We start from the raw sequence: 19,231 nt of genomic DNA on the forward strand, positions 1-19,231 counted from the left end.
TTTTGTCAAAGAAGAGAAGAGCCTTTGAGTTCAGGCCCTTGTGCTTCACATCTTCCCCAATTCCTAAGGCAGGATATCCCCAAGCCTAGCAAACCTACTTAAATTGGGGAAGAGGGAAAACTACAGGGAGAACAAATACTCATATTAATATTTCAGTAGATTGTCCTTTTACACATCGTTTATTTATGATTTCAGTATGTGAGCTTCACCAGGTGGTAAATGCAGATTTAGTCACATCAATATTCAAACCACAGTGTTCCAATTACCCACCTGCTGACTATGGGAAATTCAGGCTTTGTCATAGAACCCCAATCACGTGTTGCTGTGCTAACAAATCAGGACTGATTTCACTGTCCCACAATAAAGATAACTGAGCTCCACAGGAGAATCTGGAATTCCACTCTCATCTTCTTTGTTGCCATGCTACAGAAACTGTTGCCCAGTGAAGCTTGAAATCTATTCACATCAAAGTTGACAAAAGTGGGCTCTACCTTTAAGACCACTGTGACTGCGGTTACTAAGTAGAAAATCTACTTTATTGCTCTTGAGAAGAAGAATGAATCTTCTGTGTTACATTTAATAGAGGTAGGGAACTTATCCTTTGTTTGAAATATAGAATATTCTGGTGACTAGTGATAACAGCTTTTTCGTTGGTCGCAACAGCAACCTGATTTCAAAGCTCAGGACAAGACAGCTCTGTGGGGTGGCACTGCACACTACTTCCTCTGGTCCTAGTACCACCAACAATGCCATAACAGTGTTTCAGCAAAGATTTCCCAATTAATGAGGTGAGAAGTAGTAAAACTGCCAAAAATCAGCTGTGTAGTTTTGAGTAGAATCTAAACTCTGCTAACCAAGCCTCTATTGCTAGATCACCAGACTCCATTTCTCCTTTTTCTCTGCAAACTAGCATTTATTGGAGCCCCCTTAACCATCAAATTGTCTGAATCTCATTGATGAACAGAGGTTAAGACTTTTTCTTTCTGAGCTTCATGACCTCTGTGGATGTGAGGACATGCAAATGGGTATTTGGAATTGGGGCACCACCAGAAGCCACTGAGCCACAGTACGTCAAGTTCTGATTTAAAGAACCTCTCCCTGAGTATTGTTAAATTGAGATGCCTTACAATTAGGGCTCTGATTGGTGCCCAAAGTAGAAAAATTCATGTAAGAAGCAACCATTACAAAAGGTTATTTTAATAAAGTTTATTTTTGTCAGTTTGCTGATTATTCAACTATTGTCCACTTATCTTGCACCAGATAAGTTCTAAGATGCTGAAGCCTATGGACTGCATCTGTGGATTGCATGTGCCAACTGGCTCCCATTTGTAGTCAGCCAATTGGAGACATCAGTAAATTAGAGGGTGCTAGAAAGAGGTTTGTGTGTTACCCATTCCCTGCTTCTCTGAAATGTGTTTCTTGGCAGTGTTTCACATCCCCTCCACAGCTTCTGTCCTGCACTCCCTGTCTAGCAACTCCCACTCTCATTGGGCTCCTAACAACATCTCTATATTTCTAGTCTCTAAATTCCTCAACTTCTTTGTTGGTTTCCTTAATCTTGCCATAATTCCTTAATTTCTCTATTCTTTAAAGTCTCATATCATTTGAGTTTGATTCTGTTTCTTTGTAGGGTTCTGATTGTTACAATGACTATTCTACTTATTACACATATTACATGAGTTGTTTTTTTTTTTTTTTACTCACTCCATTCATGTTATAATTTAGTCTTCTTGAACTACAGTAGTAGATGGAACTCTTCATAAACAGCACTTACCAGAAAAGGGGGGGGACTCACTGCCATCCACCACCAAAAACATTATAATAGCTATGATTTAGCAGTTAAAGGATTAGCTTTCATATTACTCAGATTACTAGGGAACATGAAAAACAAGATCTCCTTAAGACTTCCTACAATACAGAATGTTCACTGATGCCAATAAAATTAAACTAATCTTAGCAGTAGATCATTTTGCAAGGACAGCCGTTTCCACTGCTGATGTGCCTATCATATCACTGTGTTATTTTCAATATATAGCAGGGCTGGAGATTTATTAGACAGTTTACAGCACCAACAGGTTATGCTGAGCTCAGCAGCATTGCCAAGCAAAAAGAAATATTATATGAGGGCAGCATTTGTTCTAAACAAAAAATCTAAGCATATTTCTTCCTTATTTAAATTTGTTCATGGAAACCATTTTCCACAGGTAAGTGAACAGTGAATGTGTTTGCAATGTGCTATTGCATTCCTACCCATTGCAGACAAGAGGGGAACCATGTTTTCATAAATAAGAAGCGACAGATTATGTCATTGGCCTCCTCTTTAACTCCTCTCCCCATGGGTGGATGTGTGGTAGGGGAAGGTTCTTCTTCACACCAGGCAGGGGAATTGAATATTGATGGAATTTGCTGACAGTTTGTGGATGAACTATTCAGCAGAGAACACAAAGTTCGTGTTTGCTCTAAATTTAGTGAGTTTAATTTGATTGGCTAGTTAATTATAAATATAGTGCTTGCAAAAGTAAATCAGGTTTAAAAAAGAACCACACTTCAAGGAATCCATATACTATTTAATTTTCAGCCATGTTCTTTCCAGTTACACAACTTTTTTGGCATGGAATCCAAATTTAAAAAGTTAATGTACTTAAAAAAAATCTGGGTATAGTATTAAATCATTTGTAAATGTCTTTGATAATTTATAGATAGCATAAACTAAGGAGTAGAAGGAAAACCATTGTTGAGACATGATTTCTTAAGTCACCTAAAATTTATTCTTTGTGTCCCACATAAGTCAAATTCACAGTAAATTCTGAGAGACTGCTCAAATAAGTCATTGTGTTACCTCCCCTGCTCTCAGGACTTTTCTTTCACTTATGCTAATTATATGCAAGGTCTTAGGCAAAACATTTGCCTCATTACCTAGACCTGGCATCTACAAAGATATTTTAAAGATACCAGCCATCTCAAGTAGGAAATATAGTTAGGGGCCTTCCTATCTTTCTATTACAACGGATTAAATTTATAGAAAATAAATAAATCGATTAAAGAGGTTTAGCTACAGTAAATCCTTGGAGAGCATAAAAGTGAAAGCTGAAATAAAATATAACTTCAGAATTAAATAAAAACCATTTTGTAATCTGGATGCATAGCTTAAGAATTTATTTTTACAGATGAAAAGGCTAATTTAAGTCCTTATCTATTATATAAACAGATTATTTGTAATAGTGCTTGACACTCTAAGGGACACAAAGATATAAAGCACCACCACTCAAAAAGCTGTGCTTACAGAGATAAGATATATTCATATATTCCCACAAAAATTATTCAGTATCCGATGGCATATTGCTGTGAAATGATGTCTTAGTTTGGGTTTTTAAACCATGCATTCACATCCTCGGTTCAGTATTGGTATCAACCCCTCCTGCGGCACTTCATCAAGTGCCAAAGCCCTTCCTTCCAGCTCACTCATCTCTCCTAAGTCCTTACCCTCTCTAGTAAAAATAAGCCCTCTTCATGACAGCTTCTGCTGGTCCAAACTCCCAGCTCAAAGATCTCATAGCAATGTTTTGATCAAGCAGGGTGAGACTGACAATATAGAACATTTCTACCCTGAGTACAAAATTCCAAAGTGAAAAGAGGAGGGAAAAAGTTTTCTTCCACTTTTTGGTTTTGGGGGGTTTTTTTCTTCCCTTCTTTTTCTGTCTCTCTTTTTAATTTAAATTTCCTATAACTGACAACTGCTGGCTAGATATTACTGGCAATTTATATTTAATACTCTTCTAACATATAGCTTGAATTTATATATTGAATTCATTTTTTAAAATTTTATTTTCTAATGAACACCAAAAAAAAAAAGAAAAAAGAATAAGACCCCTCTTATAGAATAGGTTACACATATGATATTTAACTTAAATTAATTCTCCTAACAGATCATGTTGTAGATGAAACTGAGGTTTCGTTTGGAGACCTATCCATGATTTCAGAGGTCAAAAATGGCTGGGCATAGATTCAAATCCAATCTCTCAATGGAAAACCTGGAATTTTTTCTACCACTCATTGAGTAGGGGTTTAGGATTTTATCCTGTTATGTTGGGGGCTGGAGACTGAAGGCCAGGACCCAGATAATCATAGCAAGGCTGGAAAGTGGATTTCTTCATTGGTCTCTTTTGAAGGGTTACGTGCTGGTAGGCACCATGAAAAAAAATGACAACATAAAATATATATTCAGAATAATATAGCCTAGTGGTTCTTAGGGAAGAATAAAGTCAACAGCTCTGAATATGTATGTGAGTTTACAACAGAGAAATAACACAGAAGTCTAGTCTTTTATTATTATTACTATTATTTTTTAACTGGGGTAGAGGTAGCCAACAAAGACCAAAATCTGAAAACAACAAGAAGTGATTACTCTCACCTAAGGTGGTTCCTCAGGCTTTAAATAGCCCCACAATAAGTTTCAGATCCTAAGGGAGAGGAACAAGAAAACATTTGGTGCCTAAGGATATAAAAGAATGGTCAAAGTTCATAGAGGTGGAAGGCTATTTCCAAATAATGTAAAATTTATTAGAAAATACAGTTATGGGGCAGAAGCTAATCTTGACGAAATCCCAAGAGTTCATTTTTGCTTTTATTTCCCTTGCCTTTAGAGATGTATCTTGCAAAAAGTTGCTTTGTCCAAGGTCAAAGAGGTTGCTGCCTGTGTTCTCCTCTAGGATTTTGATGGATTCCTATCTCACATTTATATCTTTCACCCATTTTGAGTTTATCTTTGTGTATGGTGTGAGTGGTCCAGTTTCATTCTTCTTAAGGTGGCTGTCCAATTTTCCCAGCACCAGTTATTGAAGAGGCTGTCTTTTTCCACTGGATATTCTTTCCTGCTTTGTCAAAGATTATTTGACCATAGAGTTGAGGGTCCATTTCTGGGCTCTCTATTCTGTTCCATTGATCTATGTGTCTGTTTTTGTGCCAGTACCATGCTGTCTTGATGATCACAGCTTTGTAATATAGCTTGAAGTCAGGCATTGTGATGCTCCAGCTTTGGTTTTCTTTTTTAACATTCCCCTGGCATTTAGGATCTTTTCTGGTTCCATACAAATTTTAAGATCATTTGTTCCAGCTCTGTGAAAAATATTGGTGGTATTTTGATAGGGATTGCATTGAATGTGTAGATTGCTCTGGGCAGCATAGACATTTTAACAATGTTTATTCTTCAGTCCATGAGCTTGGAATGTTTTTCCATCTCTTTGTGTCTTCCTCAAATTTCTTTCATAAATGTTCTGTAATTTCTAGAGTACAGATCTTTTGCCTCTTTGGTTAGGTTTATTCCTAGGTATCTAATGGTTTTTGGTGCAGTTGTGAATGGGATAGATTTCTTAATTTTTTTTCTTCAGTCACATTGTACTTCATCAAGATAAAAAGCTTCTGCACAGCAAAGGAAACACTCAATAAAACTAAAAGGCAACCTACAGAATGGGAGAAGAGATTTGCAAATGATATTACAGATAAAGGGCTGGTATCCAAGATCTATAAAGAACTTCTCAAACTCAACACCCAAAAAACAAATAACCCAGTAAAGAAATGGGCAGAAGACATGAACAGACACTTCTCCAAAGAAGACATAAATGGCCAACAGATACATGAAAAAATGCTCCACATCACTTGCCATCAGGGAAATACAAATCAAAACCACAATGAGATACCACCTTACACCAGTCAGAATGGCTAAAATTAACAAGATAGGGAACAACAAGTGTTGGTGCAGATGTGGAGAAAGGGGAACCATCTTACACTGTTGGTGGGAAAGCAAGCTGGTAGAGCCACTCTGGAAAACAGTATGGAGGTTCCTCAGGATGTTAAAAATAGAGCTACCCTATGACCCAGGATTGCACTACTGGATATTTACCCCAAAGATACAGATGCAGTGAAAAGAAGGAGCACCTGCACCCCAATGTTCATAGCAGCAATGTCCACAATAGCCAAACTGTAGAAGGAGCCGAGATGTCCTTCAATGGATGAATGGATAAAAAAGATGTGGTTCATATACACAATGGAATAATACTCAGCCATCAGAAAGGATGAATATCGACATGGATGGAACTGGAGGGTATTATGCTAAGAGAAATAAGTCGATCAGTGAAACACAATTATATGGTTTCACTCATATGTGGGACATAAGGAATAGTGCAGAGGACAATAGGGGTGGGGGTGGGGAAACTGAATGGGAAGAAATCAGAGAGGGAGACAAACCACATGAGACTCTTGACTCTGGGAAACAAACTGGGGGTTGCAGAAAGGGAGGTGGGTGGGGGGATGGGGTAACTGGGTGATGGGCATTAAGGAGGGCACATGATGTGATGAGCACTAGGTGTTATATTGAACTGATGAATCATTGAACATTATATCAAAAACAAATGATGTACTATATCTTGGCTAATTGAATTTAAATTTAAACAATAGTAATAAAAAGAAAATAAAGTTATGGGGGCTCACTTGGTTGGGCAGCCTACTTGTGATTTCCACTCAGGTCATGATCTCATGGGTCATGGGGTGCAGCCCCATGTTGGGCTCTGAGCTCAGCAGGGAGTCTGCTTGAAGGTTCTCTCCCTCTGCCCCTCCCCCAACTCGAGCGCATGTGCTCTCTCTCTCTCTCAAATAAATAAATCTTAAAAAAAAAGTTCTCTATTACTCATATATTGAATACTTATGCTAGTATTTCTACACATCTGAATAATATTAACTAAAAAAAGAAAAGTTAACATGATATGTGTTAGAATTTACTAGATTTTAGTTATGTATAAATTATAATACATTAAAGGGACACAAAAATGCATTATGAAATCTACAGGTTATTTTTATATTTTTTCCAAAAAAGTAGCAGCTTTCCCAGTGTTAATTTCAGAAAAAATAATGTGTATTATTTCAGTCAACAAATACTTAACAAATCTATTACAAACTGTAAGGAATACGATGTATGTAAGTTAAATTTAAATCCATTTGAAAAATACATTTCCTAATAAGAGCCATGAATCATCAATTTTATTTGTGAAACTCAGATGCCACCTATTGTTTAGAAAAATAAATACATCATTTTTGTTAAAATTCTATTTTTACTAACAATTTTCATGTCTCTGGAGAAATATGAACACTGTACACAGAGAACAGACCCTGGATCTCTAACTGTACAGAATAATTAGAGGTTTCAAGGACACAGAAACACTGAGTGAAGCTCTCTGATATTTATATTAGGTGGGAAGAAGTAAACTATTCTTCAGTACCCGTATCTTCAGAGGAGCACATTTTGCCCTAGTAATTATTTTTATATGTATATAATTTTCATTTTTAGATCATTGTCATTTCCCATGCAGTTGTAAGAAGTAATAGAGAAATCTTACTTATCCTTTACTCTGGTTTCCCCCCATGCAAAACTATACTTCAGTAACCAGGATAGGTTGGGTAGGATCAGGGCATAGTATTTTCATCATCACAAGGATAACTGGTTGTTTTATTTTCTGTCTGTGGATGTCCAATTGCTCCAGCACCATTTTTTGAAAAGGCTGTCTTTCCTCCATTGGATTGTTTTTACAAACTTGCTTTGTCAAAAGCTAGGCATATTTGTGTAAGTCTGTTTCTGTGTTCTCTCTTCTATTCCACTGATATGTATGTCTATCTCTCCACCAATACCACAGTCTTGACTACTGCTGCTATATAATAAGTTATTAAGTTACATAGAATGATTCTTCCCACTCTATTCTTCTTCAAAATAATTTCAGCTCTTCTATTTCCATTGCCTTTCCATATACATTTTAGAATCTTAGCTATATCTACAAAACATCTTGCTGAGATGTTAAGATTGCTTTAAACCTGCATCTACTTCAAGAGAACTGTCATCTTTACTATGTCTTCTAATCTACAAACATATTATGTCTCTCCATTTATTGAGATTTTCTTTGATTTGTTTCATCAACATTTTGTGCATACAAAGTTCTGTACATGTTTTCTTATTTCATTTGTTCATTGCTAATATATTAGAAATAATATTGATTTTTGTATGTTTATCTTATTCTTGCAACCTTGACCAACACTTATTGTAGTAGTTCTTTTGTAGATTTCTTCAGATTTAATATGTATTTATCTCATCTGCAAATAGGGACAACTTTATTTTTTCCTTTCTAATCTTTACGCCTTTTGCTTTCTTTTCTTGCCTTCATTCACTGGCTAGAACTTCTAGCACTATGTTGAATAATTAAAGTCATCTAAATCTAGAATTTTCTTTGTGGAAAGGTATTTAGCTATATATCTATATATCTTTAACAGATGTCTATTCATGTTATATATTTCCTCTTGAGTGAGCTTTAGTAGTTAACATCTTTTAAGGAATTTGTGCATTTCGTCTATGCACTTAAATTTATTGAAAGTTGCAACATTATTCCATTATAATCCTTTTATGGATTACAATCCTTTAATGTCTTTAGGATCAGTAATTATGGCTTTATTCATTTCTGATTTTAATTTGCAGCTTCTCTTTCCTTGATCATTCTGTCTTTAGGTTTAATAATTTTAGTGTTGCTGATTTTCATTGCTATTTCATTGATTTCTGCTTGTTTATTTTTTTCTTCATGCTTTATGTTTTTTTCCAAGTTTAAGGTGGAATTTTAAAGCATTCATTTGAGACAATTCTTTTAATATAAGCATTGATAGCTATAACTTTCCTTCTAAGGATAATTTTAGCCACTTTGCTAAAGCTACATAAGAAGCATTCTACAAATTTTTACAGGTTCTCAATTCATTTTCTTTTAATTTATTTTTTAACTTACCTTGTGATTTCTTTGAGATAGGATTAATTAGAAGTATGTTGCTCAGTCAGTTAAGCTTCTACCTTTGGCTCAGATCATGATCCCAGTGTCCTGGGATCGAGCCCCACTTTGGGCTCCCTGGTCAGTGGGGAGCTGTGCTCTCGCTCTTGCTCTCTCTCAAATAAATAAATAAAATCTTAAAAAAATAATTTCAAAATATTGAGGGATATTTCAGATATATTTTTATTGATTTCAAGTTTCATGGTTGTCAAAGAACATAATTTCAATATTTCAGTTTGTAAGTGTGTGGAGATTTGTATTGTGCCCCAGAATATGGTCTCTTTGGGTGAATATTCTATGTACACTTAAAAAAAAAAGTGGGTTCTTCTACTGTGGATGGAGTGTTCTATAAATGTCAGTTATGTCAAATTGGGTAATAGTCTTTCCATATGCTTACTGATGTTTTTGTCTACTTGTTCTATAAATTAATGAAAGAAGGGTGTTGAAGTTTGAAACTAGAATTGTAGATTTGTCTCTCCTTTTAGTTGTATCAGTTTTACTTAATGTATTATGTATACTTAATGTAATCTGTTACTATATGCATACATATTTAGGGTTGGATTTTTTTCTTCATTAAATGAACCCCATGTCATTATGCAAGGTCCCTCTTTATTCCTGGTAATTTTTCTTGTTCTAAATCTACTTCACCTAATATTAATATACCTAATATAATTTTCTTTCAATTATTGTTTATATGGTATATCATTTTCTTGTGTTATTTTTAATCCCTCTTTGTCCTTATTTTAAGGTGGGTGTTTTACAGATAGTGTAGAATTGGGTTTTGCTTTTTTGTCTGATATTGATATTCTCTGCCTTTTGATTGGGTGTCTAGAACATTTACATTTAATGAATTATTGATATGTTTAAATTTAAATGCCATGTGTTACTTGTTTTCTACTTATCCCCACTTTTTGGGCCTTTTTCCTCTTTTCCTACCTTCTTTTGGAATAACTGCATATGTACTTCTTATGACTACATCTTATCTCCACTATTGACTTATTGGTTATATCTATTATTTTTAATTTTGAGGTTGCTCCTAGAATATAATATGCACATACACATACACACACCTTATCACAGTCTGTCTTCCAATAACATTATATCATTTCACATGTAGCATAAGAACCTCATAATAATATGTTACTATATCCTCTACTCTGAGTCTCAAATCAAGATATCCATAATCTGTATTCTTATCTGGTGCTCAGGGGTTTCTTCTAAGCTCATGTAAGTGTTGGAAGAATTCAGTGATTTGTGACTAAGGTCTCCTATTTCTTGCTGGCTCTTAGTTAGGTGATGCCCTGAGCTCCTAGAGGCCATTCTCATGTTCTTGCCACATGGCCCTCTTCATCCTCAAAACCACTAAGAGAATTTTTCTCTCCTCAAATCTTTCTCATACTTACATCTCTGACTTCTGTGTCTGGATCCCTAGATCTATATTTAAAGGACTCCTGTGATTGAATTAGGCTCAAATAGAATAAGCTCCTTTTTGCCATTTAAGATAACATAATTACAGAAATGATATCTCACTGTATTCACAGGTTCCACCCACATTCAAGGTCTGCATCACTGGGAGTCATCTTATTCATTCTGCCTATCACACAAGGCAGGGAGACTCATATAAGCTAAAACCTAATTCATAAAGAAGAAAAATAAGATATTTTCCATCTGTAACCTCTCCAGTTAACTAAACCTTACTGGACAGTAAAATTTTTTTCATCTTACAGTGCCATGTCTACTACATGCCAGACATATAATGAGAACTCAGTATTTGTTGAATGGAACACCTGACCCTCTTTGTAAATAACAGAAGTTTAAAGTATACATTGATTAACATTCTCCAGCAGTCTCAATTGCCTTAATTACTCAAGGCAATCAGGTGTCCTAGATTCCACTTGTAGGGCCTCACTGTGAATACTCCAACAAAATCCCAAGTGAAATCCGTTTCTAATAAAAGAAGCATAACTCCACTCACTATGTCCCTGCATTATGAGAGCTCTAAATAAGAAAAATGCAAAAGGAAAAAAATCACTCATCACACATGCATATGTAATGTAAATTATACATTGATAATAGTAATCAGGAAGTAGGATCTATGGACCACTTGCTTGGAATCTGGCAGACAAAATCAGAGAGGCCGTGCTTCAAGATAGGTGATATATTGCAAACCATTTCTATTCTCTCTCCACTCATCTTTCTGTTCTTTTGAACACACTTGTAATACCCTTTCCCATTTCAGCTTCGTCTAGTTGCCTCTTTTGCCAGCTCCCTATTTCTTCTTTGCTACTTCTTTCTGCCTCTTCACTTTCCTTTCTCTCCATGTATCCTTCTCCCCTCTCCGTTTCTCCTATCTCTCATTAGATTCCTGTTCTCCTCTCCACTGTATACTGGTTCACCTCCTCTTCCAACTAGTATTGGCTCTTTTAAACAATTGTTGCTTACCTTTATATGAATCAGCTTTTCATCTTCTGTTTCTGAATATTAAGTCTATAATAAGAACAATATGTTTTATCTATGATAAGTATACGTATCTCTAATATCAGCCTATAAAGACAAAATGAAAGATTAAATATTTTTATCTTATATAATCTGAACTGGTACACAGGAATGGAAATCACACATTGCCCCAGAATATCTCTGATCGGTTTCCATCTCTATATACATCCTATATAGAACCCTCTTACAAAGCTGAGCAATACTTAGATTGTCCACTAGATGGCAAATGATCATGTAAGGAGACTGACCATAGAAAAAAGATTTTATAGAATTAGAGATTTGTTATAAAGAAAAGGCAGATTTTTTTAACAAATAAAATAAGTACCAAATAAAATATCCTAAAAGCACCTTAAGCCTTTTTCCGGGACAAAATCCTTCCAAATTCCTATTACCTTATAATTATTTATGAATCAGAAACAAAGCAAAAATAAATAAATAAAAGGTTATAAAGAGGAAATGTTTCCTAGCTATAGGGACTAAATAAATGGTTCACAATTATTCATCATTGAAATAGAAATAAATAAAATGAAAATGTACCATAAGCAGCCCTGTCAGTAAAATGGTCTAGATTTAAAAACACTGTAATCACTTATAAGTAGTAACTATGTCTAAAGGGGAAATATGAATGATCATATGAAAAGGACATATTTTTTTTCTAAGATTTTATTTATTTATCTGACAGAGAGAGACATAGTGAGAGAGGGAACACAAGTAGCGGGAGTGGGAGAGGGAGAAGCTGGCTTCCCGCGGAGCAGGGAGCCCAATGCCAGGCTCAATCCCAGGACCCTGGGACCATGACCTGAGCCGAAGACAGGCACTTAACGACTGAGCCACCCAGGCAACCCGAGAACATATTTAAATAACATAACAGTTTAGTGAAGGATAAATATATTAGTGGGGGTGTTTATTACTACAAGGAATTACCAAATTAAAATCTATTGAACCAAATTAAAATCATCTCTAAATATGCAATAAAAATAACAAGTAATACATCAGTAGCCTTAATATTTCAGGTATTCATGCAAATCAATGAACAAGTGGAACTACATCAAACTAAAAAGCTTCTGTACAGCAAAAGAAATGATCAATAAGATGGAAAGGCAACCTATGGAATGGGCTAACATACTTGCAAATCATATATCTGATAAGGTGCTAGTATCCAAAATATATGAAGAACTCATACAACTGAAGAGAACAAAGGCTAACAACCTGATTTTAAAAATGGGCAGAGGAAATGAATAGTTTTCCAAAGAAGACACAAAAATGGCCAACAGGTACATGGAAAAGTGGTCAATGTACAACTTATTTGGGAAATGTGGATCAAAACTATAACGGGATATCACCTCACTCCTGTTAGGATGGTTATCATGAAAAAGTACTTCTCTACAAGATACACTGTTACAAAAGGAAAAAATATACGATTAGGGTAAGGGTCTTGAGATGGGAGATTATCTTGGATTATCTGGGTGAAACCAATGCAAATAGGCTCCTTAATTTGTGAAAAAGGGAGGAAGAAGAGTCAGAGAAAGAGATGTGAGGATAGAAGCAGAGGTCCAAGTAATTCAATTTCTGGTATTCTAGAGACAAGGAATGTGGTCAGCATCTAGAAGCTAGAAAAGACAAGGAAACCGATTCTCCCATAGATCTCCAGAAAGGAAGACTGACATCTCAATTTTAGCCCTGTGAGACCTGTTTTGGACTTCTGACCTCCAGGACTGTATGATAAAAAAGTTTGTGTTGTTTTAAGCCACTGTGTATGTGGTAAATTGTTACAGCAACAATAAGAAACTAATGCAGCTCCTTAGGAAAGAAATATCAGCTGTTTCTTTTAAAGCAAGAAAGTGATTACCTAAACTTGAGTAAGATTCACTTAATATCTCAGAAAAGACTACAGGATAAAAGCATCCATCTTATGTAACAGATAATGAAATTTTTTTCCCTGTAGATGATAAAATAATTGTTTGTGGAGAAAGGCCTGATTTCTTGATAATGTTCTTAGGTAAGGACATTTTACGGGAGACACACACTCTGGAGCTGACAGGTTGCTTGCAAGTTTCACAGGCAAGAGGAAAACAATTCTGCATAATAAAGAGACTGATAATGGAGTGCCGGACTGAGCTACTCTGGGACAACTAGGGGAGGGAGGCAGAATCCAGGAGTAGAACACAGTTTATGTCCTGGGGACTGGATGAATGAAATGTCAGGAGCTACAGAACCCCCTTTCCATTTCTATACTGATCAGCTTTTGCTAGGGTAATAAACAATCTCGTAGTCTCAGTGGCTTAAACAATAAATCAAATGTCTTGCTCATGAGTGTTGGTTGTGGCTCTGTTGGGCCCAGCTGGGTTCCTGGTGTCAACTAGGCCTGGGTTGCGAGCTGAACTATGTGTGTCTCATGCAGGGACCCAGACTGAAGAAGTGCTACCTAAGCATACTGTTCTCACAGAGGATGGTAAGAATGCAGGAGGGTGATGGGCTTCTCTTAGAAGAAGGCAACCTGTCACTTCAGGAAGAGGAGAGTGAATATTTGCTGACCAATATTCCAATCTACTATAGTCCCATAACACTTCAGGCAAACTGGGAAACTAATGGTAGACCTGGTGTCACTGGAAATTTGGTGAAAGCCAGAGTGTATGCTGAGTTTTGCACTGAAGTCTGCACAGGACTGAAACAGTAAGCCCGAGGGAATAAGGAAAACAGCCAAGAAAAAACAGGGTTAGTTTTATTTCTTTAACCCAAAGGAAAAGAAAAGTGAACCAACATTTTGATAAGTAACATCTCTTTATCAGGTACTGTGTTGAATAGTTTCATTCTCATTTATTTTCACAGGTTTTTGAGGTGAGAAAACAAGCTCAGAAAGGTTAAGAATATTGCCCAAGTTCCTATAGTTTGTATTCCGTGATGGTAATTCAGGAATGTATCATTAAGGAAAGTTGAACTAAGGAGTCAAAGGGCATAGGAAGTGACTCTTTAAAAATGGAAGGCTAGAAAAGTACGAAAAGATTTCAACCCCCATCAAAATTGGGAAGGACTTGTTTTGCATAGAAATGAGGTTAAAACAAGCTGGATCAGTAGACCAGGCAAAGTCATGGTCCATGGATTTCTGGAAAACAGTGGTGCAGCTCCAGCCCCCAGGAGACTGTCTGGTGCCAACTGAAGCTACAGTTTTAGAGAGATAACCAAGGAAATAAATTCAGAAGAATTTATAATAGAACTGAAATAGGGGCACTACTGGCCCATTAGAAGTACCTTTGAAAGTTAGAGAAATGTGCCTTTTCTTCCTTTGTCACAGACCTGTGTCAAAGTACATAATTTGGCCAATCCCACCTGCTCCCTCCAAGAGGGTAGCCTAGATCTCTACAACATTATGCCATCATCCTAGTTTGGTTGGGGTAAGAAGGGGGAGGTGGAAGTTAAGGATTTCAATCATAAAGAAGGGTATCCTCCAAGCTGTCCACATGAATGAGAAAAGTAGTCTATTTATATGGCTGTCTAGTGGAGGTTTAAATAGTCACCTAAAGTTGGATATGTATTAGTTGGTTTTTGTTGTTAAACTTTTTTAAAAATAATTTATTTATTTATTTATTTTTATTTTTATTTGAGAGAGAGAGAGCAGGGGGAGGAGCAGAGGGAGAGGGAGAGAGCGAATCTTAAGCAGATTCCTCACTGAGCACACAGCCCAATGTGGGGCTCCATCTCATCACCCTGAGATCATGACCTGAGCCAAAACCAAGAGTTGGATACTTAACCTACTGCGTCACCCAGGCACCCTTGTTGTTAAACTTCTTAAACAAAGAATAAATGTGCTCTCTTTTAGATATTCCCCAGCACACTAAAAAGTAATTCACAATTTGGCAACATTCTAAGAGTTTAGATACTTAGGAGAATTCACAGCAATGAGTCACAATTAGACTCAAATATCACTGCACTATACCTACACTACAACATACTGTTTTAAAGTATGCATTTTCCCCAAATGGGTAATTAACATGAATTTAGTTATAAAATATACAAAGTTCTTTCTCTATTCTATCTACTTTTTAAGTTAGATATACCATATCAAAATTCCACCCAACCTTCAGGACCCATTTCAGATCCCAGACTAACCTTGGTCAAGGTTCCACAGATGATATTGGGTGCCCCTCTAATTCTTGGGTGTTTTGCTTATGCCTCTGTTATGAATTAACTTTTATGATGATGGGTAAGTTATTGGAACACTCAGAAAAACTCTATCCTTCAAGCCCAGCCCAAGAACTCTTTTTTATTTAAAATCACCCTTGGTAACCTACTCTAGGTAGTTTGTCATTCCCTCCCTTTATGCTAATATTAAAGGTAGAGCACACATAATCTGACCCTCACTAACTTATATAGTTGAGAAAGATTTGGGGTGGGGGGTGGAGGTTAACTAAACATTTGTGAGCTCATTGAAGGCAGAGGACATAAGATACCTTTTTCATCTTTGCTACCCTGAAATAATATAGAACTTAGATCAGAGTTTTTAAGCCTGGGAACTATTGACATTGGGGGCCAGGGAAGTACTTGTTATAGAGGGTTGCCCTGTGCATTGTGGGATATTTAGCAGTATTCTTCTTCAGTCTTAACAACCAAAAATCTCTCCAAATGTGGCCAAATATTCCCTGGGGGATAAAATTGCCTCTGGTTGAGAACCACTGATCTAAACCATACCGTGCGTTGACTTGATGTCAGCAATTGTCACATTTTTTCCTCTACCTTACATCTTTTACATCATGCAGCACTAGAAAGGAGTTCAACAAATGTATTTGAATAAGTGATTTAAATAAGTTGTGAATAATACTAAAATCTTTCCTCTGAGCCATTAAAAATAGGGTTTATATGGATAATATCTATTCATGAGAGAGATGATGTGGTATATTGGCTAATGAGGCAAATTTTGGAGTCAGACTGGGTAGGTTCAAATCTATGGTACATGTGTTTATATCCCAGCTCTCAGCTTCCTAGTTCAGTAACCTTGAGCAAATCATTAGACTTTGCTGCACCTCAGTATCCTCATTATAAAATGATGATACAAATAGTACTTATCTCAACAAGACTAAGTGAAGATTACATGATAAGCTATGCAAAACACTTGGAGCAATACGTGACAAGCGTCGGTTATTATTACATATGTGTATGTGTGCATGTGTCAGTATACTAACATATCATGTCTATTATAGAACATATAAACATATACAATCGTTTTCAAGGCAACATAGGATAATAGGTATAAAGAGGTTCTGCTATTTTCTTTCCCCGCCCACTGGATTATTTTGTTGGTATGCCTTGAGTGCTATGTGTTGCTTTTTGATGATTTCTGCTTTTAGGAGCACGCTGAGGATAGATTAGGGATTGGCATTCCTCATGGCCAGGAAGCTGCCTACTGAAGGCTCCTGTGGAGATGGACTGAGGTGTGTGATTTGGCAAAGAGTTAGATCCGGTGGGCCAGTTTCACATTAAGTTTTGTGTTCACATTCTCATCTGCCACCCTCAAGTTTCTGTTTAAACAAGACATCCTGGTTTTTACCTCTGCTCCATGAAATTAAGGAAAAGTTCTGTGTCCAAAATTGCACTAACGAATTTAAAAGGTAGATAGAAACGGAGGTTATTACTTAAATGTTTATCCATTCATTTGACAGACATTTACTGAGCACTTAATGTGCCAAACCTTGTTATGGAAGTTGAGAATTAGCCTGGAACAAAGCATAAAAAATTGCTGCCTTCTCAAGACTTACATTAAGGTGGCAGGAAGAGCACTTTCAGAAAGGAGAGCAACAAGGTTAGAGGCCATTAGACAGGAATACGCCTAGTATGTTGGGGAACGACCAAGAAACCACAGTGGTTGGAGCAATGGGAGCTTGAGTAAGAGGAAGGACTTGAGGCCGGAAGGGTGGGATGGAGGAGTAGGGTCACAGATTGCACGGGGCCATGGCATCGTTATAAGAACTTTAGCTTTTATTGCAAGGGATTTAGGAAATAATTGAAGTATGTTTAGCAGACAAATGATATCATCTGAAGGCACTTTAACTGAATCATTCAGGCTGCTGGGTTCCAAATAAACTGGGGCAAGGGCAGTGTGCAAGGGCAGAAGCATGAAGACCAGTCAGGATTCTCCTATAAAATATTAAAATAAAATAGTGCAAATTAAAAAAATGATGTTGTCCTGTGCTACATGGATAGCAGTGGTCAAACTCTGTATGTATTTTGGAGGTAATGTTTTTAGGTTTTGCTGACTGATTAGCTAACTGATATAGCCATTGAGAAGGGGGGAAGTCAAGGAAGACACTAAGACTTTTGACCTGAGCAACTTTTGACCTGACTTTTGAAGAATGGAGTTACCTGTTCTTAAGTAAGAAAGACAGGGACAGAGTGGAATGTGAGGAGGTCAGTTTAGACGTGTTAAGTGTGAGATGCCGCTAGAATCTATAAGCAACTAGATATAGTAGTCTGGAGTTCAGGAGAGAGGACAGATTAGAACTCTCAATTTTGGAGTTGAGAGCACATAGATGGCTTAAAGCCATGGGTGAAATACGATCACCCAGATGGGAATCTGGATACAGGAATAAATCAAATGAATTCTGGATATATTTTGTAGTTAGAGTTAACAGGATTTGCTGGCAATTTAAATGTAGATGTAAAAGATAAGACTCAAGGATGACTCCAGGGGTTTTGGAGGGAAAAAAAAATGAAGCTATTGATAGACTGATCCTGGGGCCCTCCAATATTGGAGCGAAAGAGGAATCAGCAAACCGAGAAGGAATGGTTAGAAAGGAAGGAATCAAACCAGGGAAGTGTGATATCTTAGAAGCCAAGTGAAGACAGTGTTTCAAGGAGCAAGCAATGGTCCTTGAAGCCTGTGTCAAATGCTACTGGATTTCTATGAAAACTGAGAAATGACAGTGGGATTTCACATGATAGAGGTCATGGGCAATCATACTGAAAGCAGTATCAATTGAGAGAGATGGGAACAAAAGAATGGTTGCTAAGAGAGTAAATATTAAAAGTTTTTATCACAAGAAAAAAGTTTTTGTAACTTTTGTAACAGATGGTAAGTAGACTTATTGTGGTGATCATTTTGCAGTATATTCAAATACCAAATCATTATGTTGTATACCTGACACTGATATAATATTATACATCAATTATACCTCAATAAAAAATAGGTAATGATAGGATTTGCTGTAAGAACAGAGGAAGAAAAATTATATACAGAGATTACAAGATTATAGACAATTTAAAGGAGTTTTGCTGTAAAGGAGAGAAATGAGACAATGAATGGTTACAGAGAGAGATGTGATCAGTTTTGTTGATTTGTAGGTTGGACAAATATTAGCGTGTGTTTATGCTAATAACAATTAGTTAACAGAGAGACAAACTTTGTCAACACATGAGAAAGTAAGAGGTTGCTTAAGCAAGTGTTCATGGACAGGCTACAGAGGATGTGTTCTAGTCCACAAGAGAAGGGCTGGCCTTTGCTAGAAACATGGACACATCATCAATAGGAACAGAAGAGAAGGTAAAATATTTTTTGGGAAAGGATAGGCAGATAGGTGGATGTCCTGGGAGACTACAGAATATCTCTTCTGATTAATTCTCTTTTCTCAATGGGTCAGGAAACCAGGTCATCAGCCAAGAATGCATTTGTAGAGAAGATATGAAATGGTCAAGAAAAGTGTGAGTATGAATGGATTAGGGAAATATTTGAGGGTTGCTGGAAAGCATTCCAATCCACTTAAGGTGAATTTTCATGAACTAAAAGTGATACAGGGCAGCATGGCTTTGTTTTTTCCTTTAGTCAGAGTGGCTCAGGACAGACCATTTTAGATGGGAGTTTTAGATTTAACTAGGACTGAGGTTTAGGCAGAAAGTAA

This window comes from Phoca vitulina, unplaced genomic scaffold (assembly GCF_004348235.1).
Source record: "Phoca vitulina isolate PV1807 unplaced genomic scaffold, GSC_HSeal_1.0 scaffold4, whole genome shotgun sequence".
Taxonomy (NCBI): Eukaryota; Metazoa; Chordata; class Mammalia; order Carnivora; family Phocidae; genus Phoca; species Phoca vitulina.